This window comes from Rhincodon typus, chromosome 1, assembly GCF_021869965.1.
Source record: "Rhincodon typus isolate 14 chromosome 1, sRhiTyp1.1, whole genome shotgun sequence".
Classification (NCBI taxonomy): domain Eukaryota; kingdom Metazoa; phylum Chordata; class Chondrichthyes; order Orectolobiformes; family Rhincodontidae; genus Rhincodon; species Rhincodon typus.
Window position 1 is genome coordinate 137,799,720 of NC_063332.1, and position 18,970 is coordinate 137,818,689.

General features: G+C 41.2%; 1 protein-coding gene across 2 annotated transcripts in view; it reads right to left on the reverse strand.

Annotated features, from left to right (window-relative positions):
* The window catches only part of naf1 (nuclear assembly factor 1 homolog (S. cerevisiae)), a 243,195-nt gene extending 237,776 nt beyond the window's left edge, over window positions 1-5,419 (reverse strand). Inside the window, exon 1 of one of the 2 annotated variants that reach the window (XM_048620095.1) lies at window positions 5,296-5,419. The gene's annotated coding sequence lies outside the window, so the exon portion shown is untranslated. Of the gene's footprint in view, window positions 1-5,172; window positions 5,274-5,295 lie in introns of those variants that run through there. The other variant, XM_048620159.1, reaches the window with a different exon arrangement.
* Window positions 5,420-18,970: the final 13,551 nt, after the last annotated feature.

The window sequence follows — 18,970 nt, forward strand, 5'->3', positions numbered from 1 at the left end:
AGCCTCCAAACCAGCCATCAATTGAGGGATCCCCAATAGGCAAAAAGGAGTGAGGTTTGTTGCTGTTTCTCTTTTCTTTCTCATTTATTAATTAATTAATAAATAACCATTCATATTTAAGCAAATTACTGTTGTCGTGTCTTCTTTTTGATTCGGTAAAATATCATTAAGAGAACTGCTTGGATACATACTGTGATCCAAGACAGTCGCAAAAGGAGAGGAATAGTCAGTGTTTAGGGAATAGAGTTGCTAGCAGATACCAAAGGCAATGGTTTCATCGTCCCATAACTTAATTAGAAGAAATTCTCAGTAAATACAGGATATCAGATAAGCAGTCTGATAAGCATTTAGAAACAGTGGAGAAGTCAAGAAAGGTGGTGGTGAGGTAGAGCTGGGTGTCATCAGCCTACCTGTCAAAATAATCACTGTTTTCAGACTATATTGAGTAGCATTTCTGTGAGAAATAGGAAAAAGTTAAGGATAAGTCACCAGAAACACAAGAAGTAATATTTGGAAGAACAAGAAGAGAAATCACGGATGGCAATTCTCTGGCTATAATTAGCTACCTCAGAATGGAACTAAGTCGACTTGAAGGGGAGAGGGTTTGGCACAATCAACTGTATCAAAGACTGCAGACAGTTGAAGAATGATGATATGGAACAACCTGCCTTTGGCACAGTCACATTCGCAATTTTAATAAGTAGCAGCTCAGATTTTTGGCAAGGTTGAAACTTTGTGAGGGATTCAAAATTGGATCTCATGGAAAAATGCAACATGCCTTAATGACCACCGCCCAGTGGTTCTGACCTCCATAATCATGAAGTGCTGCGAGAGGCTGGTCATGGCCCACATCAACTCTAGTCTCCCAGCCTACCTTGATCCGCTGCAATTTGCCTACCAATCTAACAGGTCCACAGCAGACGCCATTTCCATAGCCCCGCACTCATCCCTGGAACATCTGGACAACAACGACACATACATCAGACTCCTGCTCACCACACCATTAGGGTGGAACAGTGGCTCTGTGGTTAGCACTGCTGCCTCACAGCACCAGGGACCTGGGTCTGATTCGGACGACCATCTGTATGGAATTTGCACATTTTCTCCGGTCTGCATGGGTTTCCTCCAGGTGTTCCTGTTTCCTCCCACAATCCAAAAGATGCGCAGGCTAGGTGGATTGGCCATGCTAAATTGCCCATAGTGTCTAGGGATGTGTGGCTAGGTGGATTAGCCATGGGAAAATTCAGGGTTACAGTACTAGAGTAAGGATATGGGTGGGATGCTTTTTGGAGGGCAGTGTGAACTTGATGGGCCGAATGGCCTGCTTCCACACTGTAGGGATTCTGTGGGTCTATGACTATCCCCTCTCGGCTGATCTCAAAACTCCAAGACCTGGGTTACAGCTCTGCCCTCTGCAACTGGATCCTCAACTTCCTCACTCACAGGCAGCAATCAGCAAAGATAGACAACTGCACCACCTCCACGATAACACTCAAAACTGGAGACCCCAAGGAGGCGTTCTCAGCCCTCCAACTATACTTCCTGTATACCCACGACTATGTTGCCAAACACCGTACAAACACCATCTTTAAGTTTGCTGACAACACCACCATGGTAGGATGGATATCAAACAATGAGTCAGAATACAGAAAGTAGATAGAGGGCTTGGTGATGTGGTACAATGATAACAACCTCTTTCTCAATGTCAGCAAAACTAAAGAACTCATCATTGACTTCAGAAAGAAAACGGAGAACATGCCCCCCATCTACATCAACGGACCGGAGGTTGAGAGGGTCAACAGCATCAAGTTCCTCAGACTGACGATAACCGACAACCTGTCCTGGCCCTCTAATATAGATACAACGGTCAAGAAGGCACAACAACACCTCTTCTTCCTCAGGCAGTTCAGGAAATTTGGCATGTCAACAAAGACCTTGAACCTTTTATAGATGCACCACAGAAAGCATACTATCTGCATGCATAATGGCCTGGTACAGCAACTGCACTGCCCAGGACTGTAAGAAACTACAGAAGGCTGTGTGCACAGCCCAGGCCATCACAGAAGCCAACTTCCCATCCACGGACTCAACTTACATGTTTCGTTGCCGTGGAAAGGCTGCCAAAATCAAAGACCCATCCGACCCTGGTAATGTTCTCCTACAACCTCTTCCATCAGGCAGAAGATACAGAAGCTTGAACACATGCACCAGCAGGTTCAAGAACAGCTTCTTCCCTGCTGTTATCAGACTGATGAATGGACTCTGACTTCAAAGAATGCTGATCTTGGCTAGCACACATCCTGGGCAACGTAACCTGTGTGCCTTACTCTGTCCAAGTCTTTTCTCACCCTATGATCTGTATGTACTTGCTTACTATGATTGGCCTGTACTGCTCGCAAACAAAGCTTTTCTCTGTACTTAGGTACACGTGACAATAAATAAGTGAAAAAGTTGGGAGATGACAACACCTCAGGGAGCTGATTTGAGGACCTTCCCAAGGGAAGCAACCCTGGCATGAAAGTACAATTTTAATTGGGATAATCGAAGATTAAGCAGGTTCAACAGATTGCTACCTAAAGAAATGGCGAGTTGGGATCCAAACAGCTGGGCTTTTAAGAATGCATGACAGTGAGAAGGGGAAGCTCCACGCCAAAGAACAGGAACAGAAGAATATAGAGGAGAGCTGAATGCAAAACAAAGTAAGGAACGTGATCACAGATGGTCTAATCTGAAATTTACTGCCGTAACATCGCAAAGATTTAATTAAGCCACAAAAATTCTATTATACAGTGTAACAGGTCTTTATAAAACAGCACTCTATCCAACTTGGGACTAATACTAGGTATTTTCTCAACCTGTTCAGAGACATTACTACATACTCTGAAGCAGGTATGTCTCGAACGTGGCTCATGGTGCAGAGGTAAGAGACACTACCATTGTGCCACATGAGCCCTTGTGAGTAACGCTATGAAACACAGAAACATCGAACCATAGAAAACAGGTGGAGTAGGCCATTTGGCCCTTCAAACCTGCACAATCATTCAATATGATCATGGCTGATCATGGCTGATCATGCCATTTCAGTATCTCACTCCCACTTTCTCTCCATAACCCTTGATCCCTTGAGCAACAATGGCTACGTCCAGCCCCCTCTTGAATATATCAAATTCACTGGCACCAACATCTTTCTGTGGTAGAGAATTCCGTAGGTTCACAACCGAGTGAAGAAATTCTTCCTCTTCGAGATATACAGCATGGAAACAGACCCTTCAGACCAAATTGTCCATGCCAATCAGATATCCGAAATTAATCTAGTCCAATTTGCCAGCATTTGGCCCATATTCCTCTAAACCCTTCTTATTCATATATCCATCCAGATGCCTTTTAAATGTTGTAACTGTACCAGCCTCCACCACTTCCTCTGGCAGCTCATTCCATACACACACCACCCTGTGTGAAGAAGTTGTCCCTTAAGTCCCTTTTAAATCTTTTCCCGCTCACTTCAAACCTATGCCCTCTAGTTTTGGACTTCACAATTCCATGGAAAAGACCCTATCCATGCCGCTCATGATTTTATCAACCTTTGTGAGGTCAACCCTCAGCCTGCAACGCTCCAGGGAAATAGCCCCAGCTTATTCAGCCTCTCCCTACAGCTCAAACCCTCCAATCCTGGCAACATCCTTATAAATCTTTTCTGAACCCTTTCAAGTTTCACAACATCCTTCCTATAGCAGGGAGACCAGAATTAAATGCAGAACTCCAAAAGTAGCCTAACCAATGTCCTGTACAGCCGCAACATAGCCTTCCAACTCCTATACTCAATGCACTGACCAATAAAGGCAAGCATACCAAACGGCTCCTTCACAATCACATCTACTTGCGAGTTTGGATGTTTGTACCTCCAACAACACTCGACGTTCATCACCATCTAGAACAAAACAACCTGCTTTATTTACACCCCATTCACCACTAACATGCAATGACCTTTGCAGGAGACACCATAGCAACTCAGCAAGGCTCTGTCCATAGCACCTTCCAAACACCCACATCTACCAAACAGAAGAATAACAACAACAGATACAAACACGACCATCTGCAAGTTCACCTCCCAAGTTACACAGTATCCTGGGTTGGAACTAAAGCACCATTTCTTCATTCAGTGAGTCAAAATTCTGGAACATCTGTCCTGCCAGCATTGTGGGTACTCGTACATCACACAGACTGCAGTCAGTTAAGAAGGTGGCTCACCACCACTTCTCAACAGCTATAAGGATGGACACCAAATGCTGGACTTGCCTCAGATCCTGTGATAAAAAGTTGAAGATTTACATCCTCCCCGTGTCTGCGTGGGTTTCCTCCCACAGTCCAAAGGTGTGCAGGCTAGGTGGATTGGCCATGCTAAATTGCCCGTAGTGTTCAAGGATATATAGGGGGATGAGTCTGGGTGGAATGCCGAGAGAGTTGGTGTGGACTTGTTGGGCCGAAGAGCCTGTTTACACACAGTAGAGATTCTATGATTTCCATTGCCCTTTTCACAACATCCAGATCTTAAAACATTGTACAGCTTTTTAAGGCATAGTAATGTAGAAAATAAAGCAGTCAATATATAATGCAAACAGGAATAGGATAATGACCGGATAAGTTTTTATGAGAGGCTACAGTACGGTATAAACTCATTTTCTCTTATTTGAAATAGTGCTGGGAAATTTTTTTACATCCACTCAGGTGTCAGTCAAACATTCCGCCAAAAGACAACACCTCAAAATGATATAGCATTGCTCAATTCCACATAGTACATCAGCTTGAATTTTTGTGCACACACCTGGATTAGGGCTAAATCTGGAACCTTGTGGTTTACAGGAAAATTATATCAACCCTCCCATCCCCTCCCGCACCCCAAAACAAAACGGTGACTTCGGCAAATGGATTTACTATACCACGGAAAATAGTCTGCACTGCTGTTTTAATCAGTAACTTGGTTAAGGTGAAGTGCCTCCCTAGAGGAGTCGAACAAAGCACAACCTCTGTAACAACGATTTGAAGATAGTTATCCAAAAGGAGAAATTACGAATTAATTATCTTGCAATTACCACAACACATTGCTTCGCCTGTGCATAAAAAACACCAGAGCAGCTACGTGCCTACAACTTAAAATCAAAGCGGAAGTCTTACTCTTGGTGCTCAGTAAAAATAAAAGTAAACCGTTACGAAATTTGAGGACTTGACTGAATAGTTGTCCGGCTTGATGTAAAGGCATGGAACGGCGCGAAACGAATCAGATTTAGTTAACATTACCAAAGAGTCTATGAAAATCACCACAAACGTGCTCACACTCCTCCTCTGGAAACACGCGTCGTCGCATCTTATGACAAAACATCTCCGTCGCAAATTGATGACATCCCCGATGCAGATCCAGTATCTGCCTATCATTTTGTGGGCAGTTGGTTCAATGTGAAAGCGAAATAAGGTACCTCTTGCTGTTCTGCGAATACAGCCACAATCGTGAAAATCGCTTTCGCCTCGAAAAATAAGACAAAAAAGGAGAATATTACACACTATAATGCCGCAAAGTCCAAAATAAATTATGACAAACGATCAATGTTAAATCGTGGAAGTTAAATCTGTACGCAAATATCAACTGTTACAACTTGTCTAATTTTAAACAATATAGGCTAACGGCCTAAGTTTTTGGATGGGCTGTATGATTTATTTTCACTCTATTGTGCACATTTAATGTCTCTCGGTTGGCAGTTTTGTTATTCTTCTACATCTTGTGATCTTGATGTGCAATTAACATTTTGGATGCTGAAATTAATTTCCAAATGAAAGTGTCATCTGTGTTGCTGTTAAGTATGTAGAATGACATGAAATGACATACGGGGAACTGCAGACTATTGCCAAATAAAAATCTGTGATCCTAATCTCACCATTGTGACGTTTGTGAGATTCACATTTCAGTCTCGTGTTGATTGTCAAATGTCTTCACCTGAAAGTGCCAAGTAGATGATCAAATATCTCACATGCAAGTCTTCTATCAATTCAATTCACCCCACATGATGTCAAGAAATCATTGAAGGCACTGGATACTGCAAGCGTGTGCAGTAGTACAGTTCAAAAACATGTGCTGCAGTACCAACTGAGCTAGACAAGCTGTTCGGGTACAATTATAATAATGGCATTTGCCTGACAAGGTGGAAGATGTATGCCTGTCCACAAAAAAAGGACGGAAATTACTCCCTTGTCAGTCACCTCTTAATCATGAGCAAAGGTGCTATTAACAGTGCTATCAAGCTGTGCTATCTCACACAAAAATAACATCACTGCTGCTCAATTTAGGTCCTGTCAGCGTTGCTCTGCTATTGACGTCATTACATTTTTGGTCCAAACATGTTCAGGATTGCAGGAGGACATGACAGGAGCAGGTATACCTGAAAATGAGGTATCAATTTGTTGAAGCTACGATGCTTGTGTGCCAAACAGCAGAAGCACTTCTCAACAGATAGGTCTAATCAATCCCATAACCAACAGATCAGATATACGTAGCACAGGTAGTCACAGATAGTGGTGGGCAGTTAACCAACTAACAGGAGGAGCGGCTTCAACAAATATCCTTATCCTCATAATGGGAGTGCCCAGCACTTCAGTGCAAAACACCAGGCTGAAGCATTTGCATCCACGTTCAGCCAAAGTGCTAAGTTTATGAACCATCTCAAACTCTTCCTGAAGTCCCCAGCACCACAGATGCCAGTGCTCAACGAGTTTGATTCATCCCATAGCAGTGATAACAGACACTGGATATTATAAAGGCTATGAGACCTGACAAAGTTCCATCAATTATAATGAACATTTATGCTAAAGAACAGGCTGTGCCCCTAAATAGGCTGATCCAGTACACCCACAAGAATGCCATCAACGAGATGTCCTGTCCACAAAAAGCAGGATAAATTTGACCAGGTCAGTTACCATCATATCAGTCTACTCTGGATTATCTGCAAAGTTATGGAAGGAATCATTGAAAATTATCAAGTGGCATATGCAAGGGAATAACCTGCTCACTAATGCTTTGTTTGAGTTCCTCCAGTTCTACATATAATTGAATAAATTGGCATTGGGAGGAAGGCCATATTAGTGGTTTTAGCAGACTTGAAAGTGGACAAATACCCAGTCCCAAATGAGATATATTCCAGGGTATTGTGGGAGATAAGGTAGGAGATTGCAGGGGATTTGACATGAATGTTCAAACCATCTGTGGCCTCAGCAGTGGTGCTAGAGCATAGCTAATGTGTGCCATTATTCAAGAACTGCAGCATGGATAAACCAAGAAACTACAAGCCATTGATTCTAACATCAAGGTTAGGAAAACTACTGAGAAAAAAAAAATTCAGAGGAACACAAGTAATCTCAATTTAGAGGAGCAAGGATTAATTGAGGATTGTCATAATGACTGTTGGCAAGATCATGCCTAATAAATGTGTTTGAATTTTTTGAGGAGGTGATTAATAGATGGGGATAGTGCAACCGATGTAGTGGATATGGACTTCAGTACAGCTTTTGACAAGATCATCAGTGGCAGATGGTTAAGCAGTTAAAAACCCATGGGATCCAGTGGAATTTGGAAAATTGGATCCAAAATTGGCTTAGTGACAGGAACCAGAGGGTGATGACTCTAGAACAAAAACAGAAGTTGCTGGAAAAGCTTAGCAGGTCTGGCAGCATCTGTGAAGAAAAATCAGAGTTAACGTTTCGAGCCCAGTGACCCTTCCTCAGAACTGATGAATGTAAACCGACATTTTCCTAGCTACCATCGCTTCTGAGGTGGTGTCACCAGACCCAAAACGCTAACTGATTTTCCTTCACAGATGCCGCCAGACCTGCTGAGCTTTTCCAGCAACTTCTGTTTTTGTTCCTGATTTACAACATCTGCAGTCCTTTCGGTGATGATTGTAGGCTGTTTTTGTGACTGGAAGTTTATGTCCAGTGCCATACCACAGGGTTTAGTGATGGGTTCCTTTCTGTTTGTTTTGAACAGATGAACAAAACAAATGAACAAATGAAAAAGTACAGCACAGGAACAAGACCTTCAGCCCTCCAAGCCTGTGCCAACCATCATGCCCTAACTAATCTAAAAACAAACCTGCCTTTTTTGATCTGTACCTTTCTATTCGGTCCCTATTCATGTGCCCATCTGGGTGCCTCTTAAATGTCTTCAATGTGCCCGCTTCCACCACCTCTTCTGGTAGTGCATTCCAGGCTGCTACCACTCTCTGCGTGAAAAACTTCCCTCGCACATCTCCCTTAAACTTTCCCCCTCTGACCTTGAACTTGGGACTCCCCTCCCCCACCCCCACGCCATCGTAATTGAAACTTCAACCCTGGGTACAAGCCTCTAACTATCCACCCTATCTATGCCTCTCAAATTTTCTAGACCTCTATCAGGTCTCCTCTCATCCACCATCTTTCCAATGAAAACAATCCCAGTCTTGTTAGCCTTTCCTCATAGTTAATGCCCTGGAGATGAGGCAACATCCTGGTGAACCTTCTCTGTATTCTCTCCAAAGCTTCCACATCTTTCCAGTAGTGTGGTGACCAAAACTGCACACAATACTCCAAATGTGGTCTAATAAGGGTTTTATATAGCTGCAACATGTTTTGCTAACTCCTGTACTCCATGCCCCAGATGATGAAGGCAAGCATGCCATATGTCTTCTTAATCACTTTGGCTACCTGTGTTTTGGACATTAATTTTCTAGATACGAATATAGGAGGTATGATCAGTAAGTTTACCGATTGTACAAAAATTAGATGTATGGTAAATAGCAAGAAGGAAAATCTTAAACCACAGGACGATTCACTGGTGCTGACCAGCGACAATTGGAATTTTACCCCAAAAAGTGTGAGGTGATCCATTTTAGGAGGATTAGCAAGGCAGGGAAGTACATGTACTTCTGAGCAAGTCATGGATAGCACATTCATTGAGGTGGTCATACCATAGATGCAGACTGAACAGGCAGAAAGGACATGAGTGATTAGCAGGCAGGATAGAGGAAGGCAGGTAGTGCAGGAGTCCCCTGTGGCCATCCCCCTTTTCTAATAGATATACTAGTTTGGTTACTATCGGTATATAATATTGACTGTGCAGGGGAAAGCAGTGGCAACTAACTTCATGGCACACTATGTGGGTCTGCTGCACAAGCAGGTAGGAAAAAGAACAGCAGGGCTATACTGGTAGGAGATTCAATTGTAAGGGCAACAAACAAGCATATCTGCGACTACAAAGGAGACTCCAGGTTAGTAGGTGGCCTCCTTGGTCCCAGGTTCCTTGATGTCACTCAATTGTTGCAAGGCATTCTGAAGGGCAAACAGATAGAGATTGTGATACATATTGGTGCCAATGATTTAGGTAGGAAGAAGGGTGAGGTCCTGAAAGCAGAATTTAGAGAACTAGGAAATTGGTTAAAGAACAGGACCCAAAAGGTAGTAATTTCTGGATTATTTCTGGTATTACAAATGAATGTGTATAGGAATAAGAGGCTAATCCAGATGAATGCATGGCTGGAGGATGTAGGAAGGAGAGTTTTAGATTTCTGGGACAATGGGACTGTTTTTAGAGGTAATGGGGCTCTGTTCAAGGTAGACAGGTTGCACTTGAACCGAATGAGGCCAGCATCTTTCCAAGGAGATTTGCTAGTGCTGTTGGGGCAGGTTTAAATGAATGAAATGGGTGGGATCCAGACTGAACGTTCAGTAGGGGAAGATGAACAGCCAAAATTAGAAACCACACATGTGAGTCAGAAAGTCATAGAAATTATAGACCAGTTTAAGACACAAGGGAGTTTGGCAAGGCTGGGTGAATTTATTTGAATGCTAGAAGTCTGACAAACAAGATAGGTATGTTGAGGGCACAAAATAAAACATGTAGGTATGATGTCATTGCTGACGCTGAGACCTGGTTGAAAGAGCAGCAGGACTGGCAGCACAATGTGCCAGGATACAGGGTCTTTAAGTGAGAGGGATTTAGGTAAGAGAAAAGGAGGTATTCCAATTTTGAATCAGTTACAACAGGAAGGATGACATTTTAGAAGGCTTTTCGCATGAAGCCATATGTAGAAATTAAAAGCCAAAAAGGAGCAATCACATTGTTGGGAGTGTACTCTGGGCACCCAACAGTCCAAGAGAAGTAGAAGAGCAGACATATGCAAATTTCAAAGGGCAAACCAGGCCAGGCAATGCATGAGGAATAGTAGGACCTTAGGAAGCACCATGGATCAGAGAGACCTTGATGAGCATTTACGCCAGTCCCTTAAAGTATCAGAAGAGTTGGATAAAGTGCTTCAGTTATAACGAGAGGTTGGACAGACTGTGGTTGTCTTACTTAGCGCAGAGGAGATTGAGAGGGCATTTGATTGAGACGTATAAAATTATGAGGGCATAGATAGGGTACATAGGAAGAGACTTTTCTCCTTGATGGAGGAATCAATGATCAGAGGGCATAGATTTAAGGTAGGGGGCAGAAGTTTGAAACAAAGAACAAAGAAGAGTACAACACATTAACAGACCGTTTGGACCACCAAGCCTGCATTGAAACACAATGCCTTTATAATCTAGAAATCTTTTGCCTCTATGTAGTCCACATCCCTCTATTCCCTACCTATTCGTGTATCTGTCAAGATGCCTCTTAAACGTTTGTATTGTATCTGCTTCAACACCTTCTCTACAGCATATACTAGATACTTACCACCCTTAGTACAAAAACTTGCTTCTCATACCTCCTTTAAAATTTCTCCTTTTTACCTTAGATCTAAGTCCCCACATTTCTTGAATTTAACATTTCTGGGAAAAAGACTCCAATTATCCATTCTATCCATGCCTCTAGTAATTTTGTAAAATTCCATCAGGTCGCCCCTCAGCCTCCGAAGTTCAAATGAAAACAAATCAATCTTGTCCAGTCTCTCTTCATAGCTAATACCCTTCATACCAGACAACATTCTGGTAAACCTTTTCTGTACACTGTCCAAAGTCTTCACATCCTTCTGGTACTGTGGAACCAGAACTGTACGTAATATTTCAAACATGGCCTGACTAAAGTTCTACAAATTGCGACACACCTTGCCAATTTTTATACTCTATGCCCCAGTCAATGAAGGCAAACATGCCATATGTCTACTTGTGTTGTCACATTCATGGAACTGTAGACCTATATGCCGAGATCACTCGTATGTTAATGCTTCTAAGAGTTCTGCCATTTACTTTCTTCCTGCATTAGACCATCCAAAATGCATCACCTCACATTTGTCCAGGTTAAATTCCATGTGCTATTTCTCTGCCCAAATCTCCAGCCTATCTGTATTCTCTGACAATCCTCCTCACTATATGCAGCTCCCCCCAAACTTTGTGTTGTCTGCAAACAGACTAATCAGACACCTGTATTCTCATCCAAATAATTTTTATATATTACAGACAACAGGGGTCCCAGCACTGATCCCTGTGGTATAATCAACAGTGAAGAAGGTTATCTAAGATTACAAAGGGATCTTGATCAAATGGGTCAATGGGCTGAATAATGGCAGATGGAGTTTAATTTGGATAAATGTGACGTATTGCATTTTGATACAACAAGCAGGGGCAGAACTGATAAAATTAATGGTTGGGCCTTAGATAATCATAGTCATAGAGTCATACAGCATGGAAACAGACCCTTTGGTCCAATCAGACCATGCTGAACATAATTCCAAACTAAACTAGTCCCACCAGCCTGCTCCTGGCCCATATCCCTCCAAACATTTCCTATTAATGTACTTACCCAAATGTCATTTAAACATTGTAATTGTACTTACATCCACCACTTCCTCTGGAAGTTCATTCCACATGCGAACCACCCTCTGTGGAAAAATATGTATTTGTTATTGATAGGCAGCATTGCTTTCTCCGAGGGAGGTCAATAAATAGTAGAATCCCTGCTGTGTGGAAGCAGGCCATTCGGAAAAACTTTTTGACCCAGAAGATGGTGGGATTCTGGAACTCACTGTCTGTAAGGGTGATAGAAGCAGACACCTTCATAGTATTTAAGAAATATTTAGATGTGCACATACGATGTCAAGGCATACAAGACTGTAAGCCAAGTGCTGTAAAATGGGATTAGACTAGTTAGCTGGTTATTTTTGACTGGCATGTAGGCGATAGGCAGAAGGGCCCTTTTCTGCGCTGTATATCTCATAGAATAGAATATCATAGAATTATAGAATCCCTACAGTGTGGAAACAATGTGGAATCTCTAAGACTCTATGTGAAATTCTCGGGCTTTAAGAAGTACAGGATTGCAGAAGAAACTTGGTGTTGTGTATCCATAGATGTTAAAGGCAGCAGGACAACTAGATAATGTGGTTGAGGAAGCATTTGAGACATTTGTCTTTATTAAGCAGGGCATTGGATACAAGACAATAACTAGTTCTGAAGCACAAGACCTCATTACTGTTTGCAGAATATTTTCAGGATCTTTGCAGTATCCAGAGCCTTCAGCCATTTCTTGATTTGACATGAATGAATCAAATTGTCTTTTAATTGGTATGTATGATGCTGAGTACTCCAAGAAGAGGCCAAGCTGTATTATTTACTCAGCACTCCGGGTTGAAGACTGTTGAAAATACCCTAATCTTCTTCTTTGCACTGATGAGCTGGGGCCCCCATTAATGAGAACTTGTGGAGCCTTCTCCTTGAATTAATTGAATTATTGTTCACCACCATTCATAACTTTTTGTGGCAGGATTGCAGAGCTTTAATCTAATCAGTTGGGTGTGGGATCACTTAAATTCTATTGGCTGTTGTTTTTGTGATTTGGCATTTAAATAGCCCTGTGGTATCACTTCAACAGATTTACCTCATATTTTGGGTATGCTTTGTGCTGCTTTTGGCATGCCCTCCTGCACTCTTCATTGAATTATATGTATTCCTTGATTGATAGTGTCCTTTCAATTTAAGGGATATGCTGAGCCATTATGTTATAGCTTACAGGTTGAATATAATTCTGCTGCTGCTGATGACCCACAGTACATTGTATATGCCCATGTTCGAGCTAGATCTGTTCAGAATCCATCTCAGCTAGCACCGTGGTAGTGCCTAATAACACAGTGCTATACAACTGTGCAGTTGTCACTAACCTATACAGTCATGGATTATCCATAATGGTGACATTGCATTGGCAGTTTTCCAGTCTGCTGGGATATTTTCAAAATCTGAGGAATTTCAGAAGATTTTTTCCATCAATTTATTCCTGGGATATGAATATATAGAATATAGAATATCCTTTATTTTCAGTCACTGGCAGGCCATTATTTATTGCCCATTCCAATTACAATCAATGCAACCTCTATCTCTGTACAACCTGTAGGTCACAATGCCACAGGTGCGAAAAGACATTGAAAAGGAGAGATATTCAGCCTCAGCCATTACAGGAATTGAACATGCACTGTTGGTGTCATTCTGTAATACTAACCAACTCTAGAAAATGCTTATATCTTGCCAGACCTGGTTTTAACTATAGCCTACTTTAGTGAAAAAAATGTGAAACTCAGCAGCCAGCCACGTATCTGTTTGCCTAATTAATGTCCAGGCCCTCAGCTCTCTCAACTTACTATCTCTCGTTCCCCATGCTTCTGGACTCACTGAGGTAAATACCAAAGTAGAATGCCCTGTCAAAACTATACTCTATTGAATTGGCCTCTGTTCCTTGTGTCAGTAGAAGCCTTCTGTGCTTACACTGACAAGTCAACCCCTGCTGACCAAATGGCAAGTTTTAATAAGTCTCTACACAGCTGCCACCATTCAGCAGCTTGCTCACCACTGACCCTCACTGTGAAAGCAATGACATATTAGTATTAAAGTTAAATGCTCATGCCAAACTTGATTAGATTTCTTAACAGAATTAAGCACTTGAAATACTTAGAATTTACTAATTCTCCAAATTCTTGAGTCGTAGTTATGCTGTGTCACTGGCCAGCATTCTACTTTTATCTGGCTTCCTGCCTCACAGTGTCCCCACAAAGGCTGGTAAAATTCAGGTGAATATTCCAAAAACAGGAATAAAATATATTTTTATAACCTATTTAGCAAATTATAAAACAAAGATAAAACAATTTTAATGCATTGTAACCTCTCCAGTCCAGAATGGTGGATTTTAGGATCTTCTGGATTATTAAATGTTGCTAGAATACCTAACTGCAAATGTGTAAACAGGAAAACATTGTAGATATACTGTTAAAAAGACTTTATGTTTAATTTTGCTTGAAAAATTTATGTTGTACAGAATCTTGTTTCACCATTCAACGTTTGGTTAGAGAATGGGAGCTTTTGCTCCTAATATTAAGAAACTCCTCACTGCCAACCTCGCTGATTTTTCTTGTCAATGCCCCTTCACTCAGTGACTGGGAAGATTGTTTCCAATGAATCTGCTGCATTGATTGTTGTTGTTCCCTCCTGTTCGTTGATTCTATGGTCTGAACTCTTTCAAAGCATTTTCAGTCCCAATGCTCTCCAGTGTTGAGTACCTTTTCGAGAGTGGCACAGACTCCAATGACTTCTGCACTTCCTGCCACTTCTTACTGTTTTAGACATCTAGCCAAATATTACCCTGGACTCTTACTTATTTTGGGGTGTAATGATTTGAATTATACTTTGACCACTTACTGCTCACATTCTCACATAACAGCTATGCAAGTATAGAATTAAAATAAAAGAATTCACATTTTAACAGCACATGGACTTTCTAATTCTGAATGCTTTCTCTTAGCAGCTACTGTTATTTTTCCCCTCAAGAGCTTCACAATGACAATGGAAAGGATGAAAATATGAAAAATTGCCTACTAATTGTCATCTTTTGGAGATTTAATTACAACAAGTACAATTTCATGTCAGAAAGCAGACAAAGAAGGAATTTCAAAATTTTCTTGAACCAGATATTCTTGAGAAATTCCGGTCTCACTCATATAAAATGTCAAGAAACCCAAGAACATGAATTAGATTAGAATATGTTTTGATTTGAGATAACTAAACCAAATTACACGAAAAGAAACACACTTTACAGCAACAATCAATCATGCAATGGAGAAAGTGAATGGTGTTGAACACTTTGCTTATGTTGATATCAATGCAAGCTACTGTCAAATTGAGCTTGTGGAAGGGTCCTCACAGTATTGTCTACTCGCATCAGAGTGCAAAAGGCTCTTTCAGCTCATGATTCAGCCTACATTGCGAGGACTGGTCCATCAGTGATGACATTCTCATCTACAGGCATATGGACAGTGAACTTGAGGCATACCTACATGAATACCTACAATGACTTAGAGAATGTAAACTCATATTGAACAAAGACAAAAATTTGTAAGCGTTGTAATATTATTGTGTCTCCCTAATGTCTCTCTAAGCTCAATATACTGCAGGCAAAATTTCTGTCTAATATGTGAAATTACCATGATTTTCTGAACTGAAACAGAAGATACAAGTTTCTTGACTCTTACTTAATTTCCCAGTTTCAATATCATTACATAAAATTCAGTGCAGATGGTTTTTTTCCTTTAACATTTGTCTCTTGGACCTGTCTTATTCTGTGGTCAGGTGATCACAGCAACTATTTTAGGTAAATATTTGTCCTTTATTAAAACATTTTTAACGGAAGGTCTCTAGAATAGCAATCGAATGACTAAAATTTGATTGTCCATATCATTGAAGCTGGAAGCCTTTGGCCTCAGCGTAAAGACAAAGACAGCATATAAGGAGATAACAATTTACGGCAAGACCAGCAAAAACAGCAAACTCCAGCTGCTGCTGTATAATATCCAAACAGGAAACAGTTGGTGAGCCTCCACTGAGGACACCTCACTTTCACAGGTCTTGCTGTCATTCTCTCCAACTCTCTAAAAGACAGTCCAGGTACCAATTAAGGATATCCCAGGCCATCATGACCAAATTGTGTCATCTGCTGGAGCAGTATATTTGCTTAGATGGCAATCCCATCTAAGTGGCTGCCAAGATACAGCTGCTGTAAATTTTTATACCTATGGCTCAATTCAAGGAACAACTAGAGACCTGTGAGGCATCTCCAAATCCTCCATGGTTTTGATGTATAATTCCAGGTTCACCAGGATGTTTCCTAGGATGATCAACTTTAGCTATAAAGAAAGGTCAGATAAAATAAGTTTCATATCTTTATATTAAATGAAGATATCCAAGGCAGACCAACCAAGATTCTATTGAATGAAAGGGGCAGGCTTGAGGGGCTGAATGATATAATTCCACGCCTATTTCTTAAGTTCTTATCAGCAAACTACAAGTAAAAGCTTTTCCGATAAAAAAGAAAAAAACAACTCCTCATTCTCCTAACGGCATGCAAGCTTATGGTCTTCAGTCAGAAACAATAAACAGAAATTGCTGGAAAGGCTCAACAGGCCTGGCAGCATCTGTGGAGAGAAATCAGAGATAACGTTTTGGGTTCAGTGACCCTTCCTCAGAATGGTATGCTCGTCAGTGTTTGCTCTGACCATTCAAAACTCTCCCAATGCAAACAAGCTACCATATTCTCTGTCATCACAGCATCAAAGTCAAATCTTAGTGATCTTTTCCAGATATCCTCGGAACCCCTGTGATACATGCATGCTGGAAAACTCTCAGTTTCCTGCCTCTTTCTAAGCTTGTCGAGCTACACAGGGATGACTGCTGGTAGACAGAGTTACGACCTCCAAACGTTGTGAACACATCCTTACCAAATACTCAGACTGATAAAGAATGAAGGTATAATATTGTTCACACTTCTTACACCAGGAACCTACAATAACCCTCCTTTTGATAAGACTGCAATCCCCTGACTACTGCGATGGACTTTGCAGTATAGCCCGGAAAGAAGATAACCGACAAAAGGGTGTCTATCCTGGATGCAGAAGAATTGAGGATTGACAGCAATATTCAGACGATGAAGAGTCATTAACACTGAGATAGACAGACATTTAATCATTAAGGAAGTCAGGGGATATGAGAAAAAGACAGAAAAATGAATTTGATGATTACCACATCAATCATGATCTCATTAAATGGTGGAGCAGGCTTGATAGGCTGAATAGTCTACTTCTGCTCTGACATTTTGTGGTCTTAGGAACAAAATAACTTCGGAAGGAGGAGTCCATTCAACTCCTTGAATCTGTTCTACAACTCCATGAGATTACGGCTATACTTGCCTTTGGTCCATATCTCTTAATTCATTTGCTTAACAAAAATGTATCCATCCAATTTAAAATTAACAACTGATCTAGCATTCATTGCCATTTGTGGAAGAGAGTTCCAAACATGACCCACCCTTTCAATGTAGAATTGCTTCCTAACATCTTTCCTGAATGGCCTGGTCCTAATTTTTAGACATTGTCCCCTGGTTCTAGAATCCCCAATCAATGGAATTTTTTTTTGTCTTATAAGGATGACAAGTAGGACATTGTTAAGGATGGCCATCCAAGTTAGCATGACAGAACAATGCGTCATCAAGCACAAGTTGCCAGAGATTGCCTTATTGAAACCTTGATCCAAGGGAAATAATCTCTGTTTGAACTTTGTTTAATAGTCTCATATTCTGTTGAAAATATAGCAAATGGTGCCTGCTTAATGAAAAGGACATGTGGATCTTGCTACTTTTGCAGTTCTTGACTGTTTCTTTGCGACACAAACATTCTTCTGATTGTATGCTTGATATGTTTAGGTTATTCCACTTTCAAGTATCTAAATATTACATATCCTACTAACCATTAGAGAGAAAATAGCAGTCAGTGAAACATTGTAGTACTGTCACATGACTATAAATTTAGGTGGCTCTTAAGGTTTATATCAAGATATCAAGAAACAGTTTGAGGAACTGGTTAATGTAATGGGCCCTGACAACATTCCAGCAATAGTAACTGAAGACCTCTGCTCCAGAATTTGCTGCTTCCCGAGCCAAGCTCTTCCAGTACAGTTACAATACAGGCAACTACTCAACAATGTGGAAAATTACCCAGCTATATCCTGCACCCGAAAAGCATGACAAATCCAACCCAACAATTATCAACCCATCGGTCTACTGCCAATAATCAATAAAGTGATAGAAGGTGTCAGTAGCAGTGTTAACAAGCAGCACCTGTTCAAAAATAGTATGCTCAGTAATGCCCAGTTTGGGTTCCGCCAGGACAACTCAACCCCTGACTCATTACAGCCTTGGTTCAAGCATGGACAAAAGAGGTGAATTTCAGAGGTGAGGTGAAAGTGACAGTCCTTGACATCAAGGCCACATTCAACTGACTGTGGCATTATGGAACCCGAGCAAAATGGGAACAATGGGTATGTAGGGCAAACTCTCCTCTGGTTAGTCATACATGGCACATTGGAAGATGGTTGTGGCTGTTGGAGGTCAGTCATCTCAGCTCCAGGACATCTCTGAAGGAATTTCTTAAGGTAGAGTCCTAGCCCCAATCATCTTCAGCTACTTCATCAATGACCTTCCTACATCATAAGGCCAGAAGCAAGGATGCTCACAGATTGATTGTACAATGTTCAGTCCCATTTGCGATTTCTCAACTACTGAAGCATTCCGTGTACAGATGCAACAAGATTTAGACTATCCTGGTGGCAAGTAACATTCATGCCAAACAAATGGCATGCAATGAGTATTTCCATTAAGAATCAATATAACCACTACTCTTTGACATTTAATGGCGTTATTATCACTGAACCAACCAACATCATTGGGGTTATCATTGAACAGAAACACAACTGAACTCACCAGATAAATATCGTGGCTATAACAGTAGGTCAGAGGCCAGGAACACTGCAACAAACAACTCACCTACTGACTCCCCAAAGCCTGTCCACCATCTAAAAAGCATAAATCAAGAGTGCAATAGAATAATCCCCACTTGCCTGGATGGGTACAGCTCCAACAACCATTCAAGAGACTTGACACTAT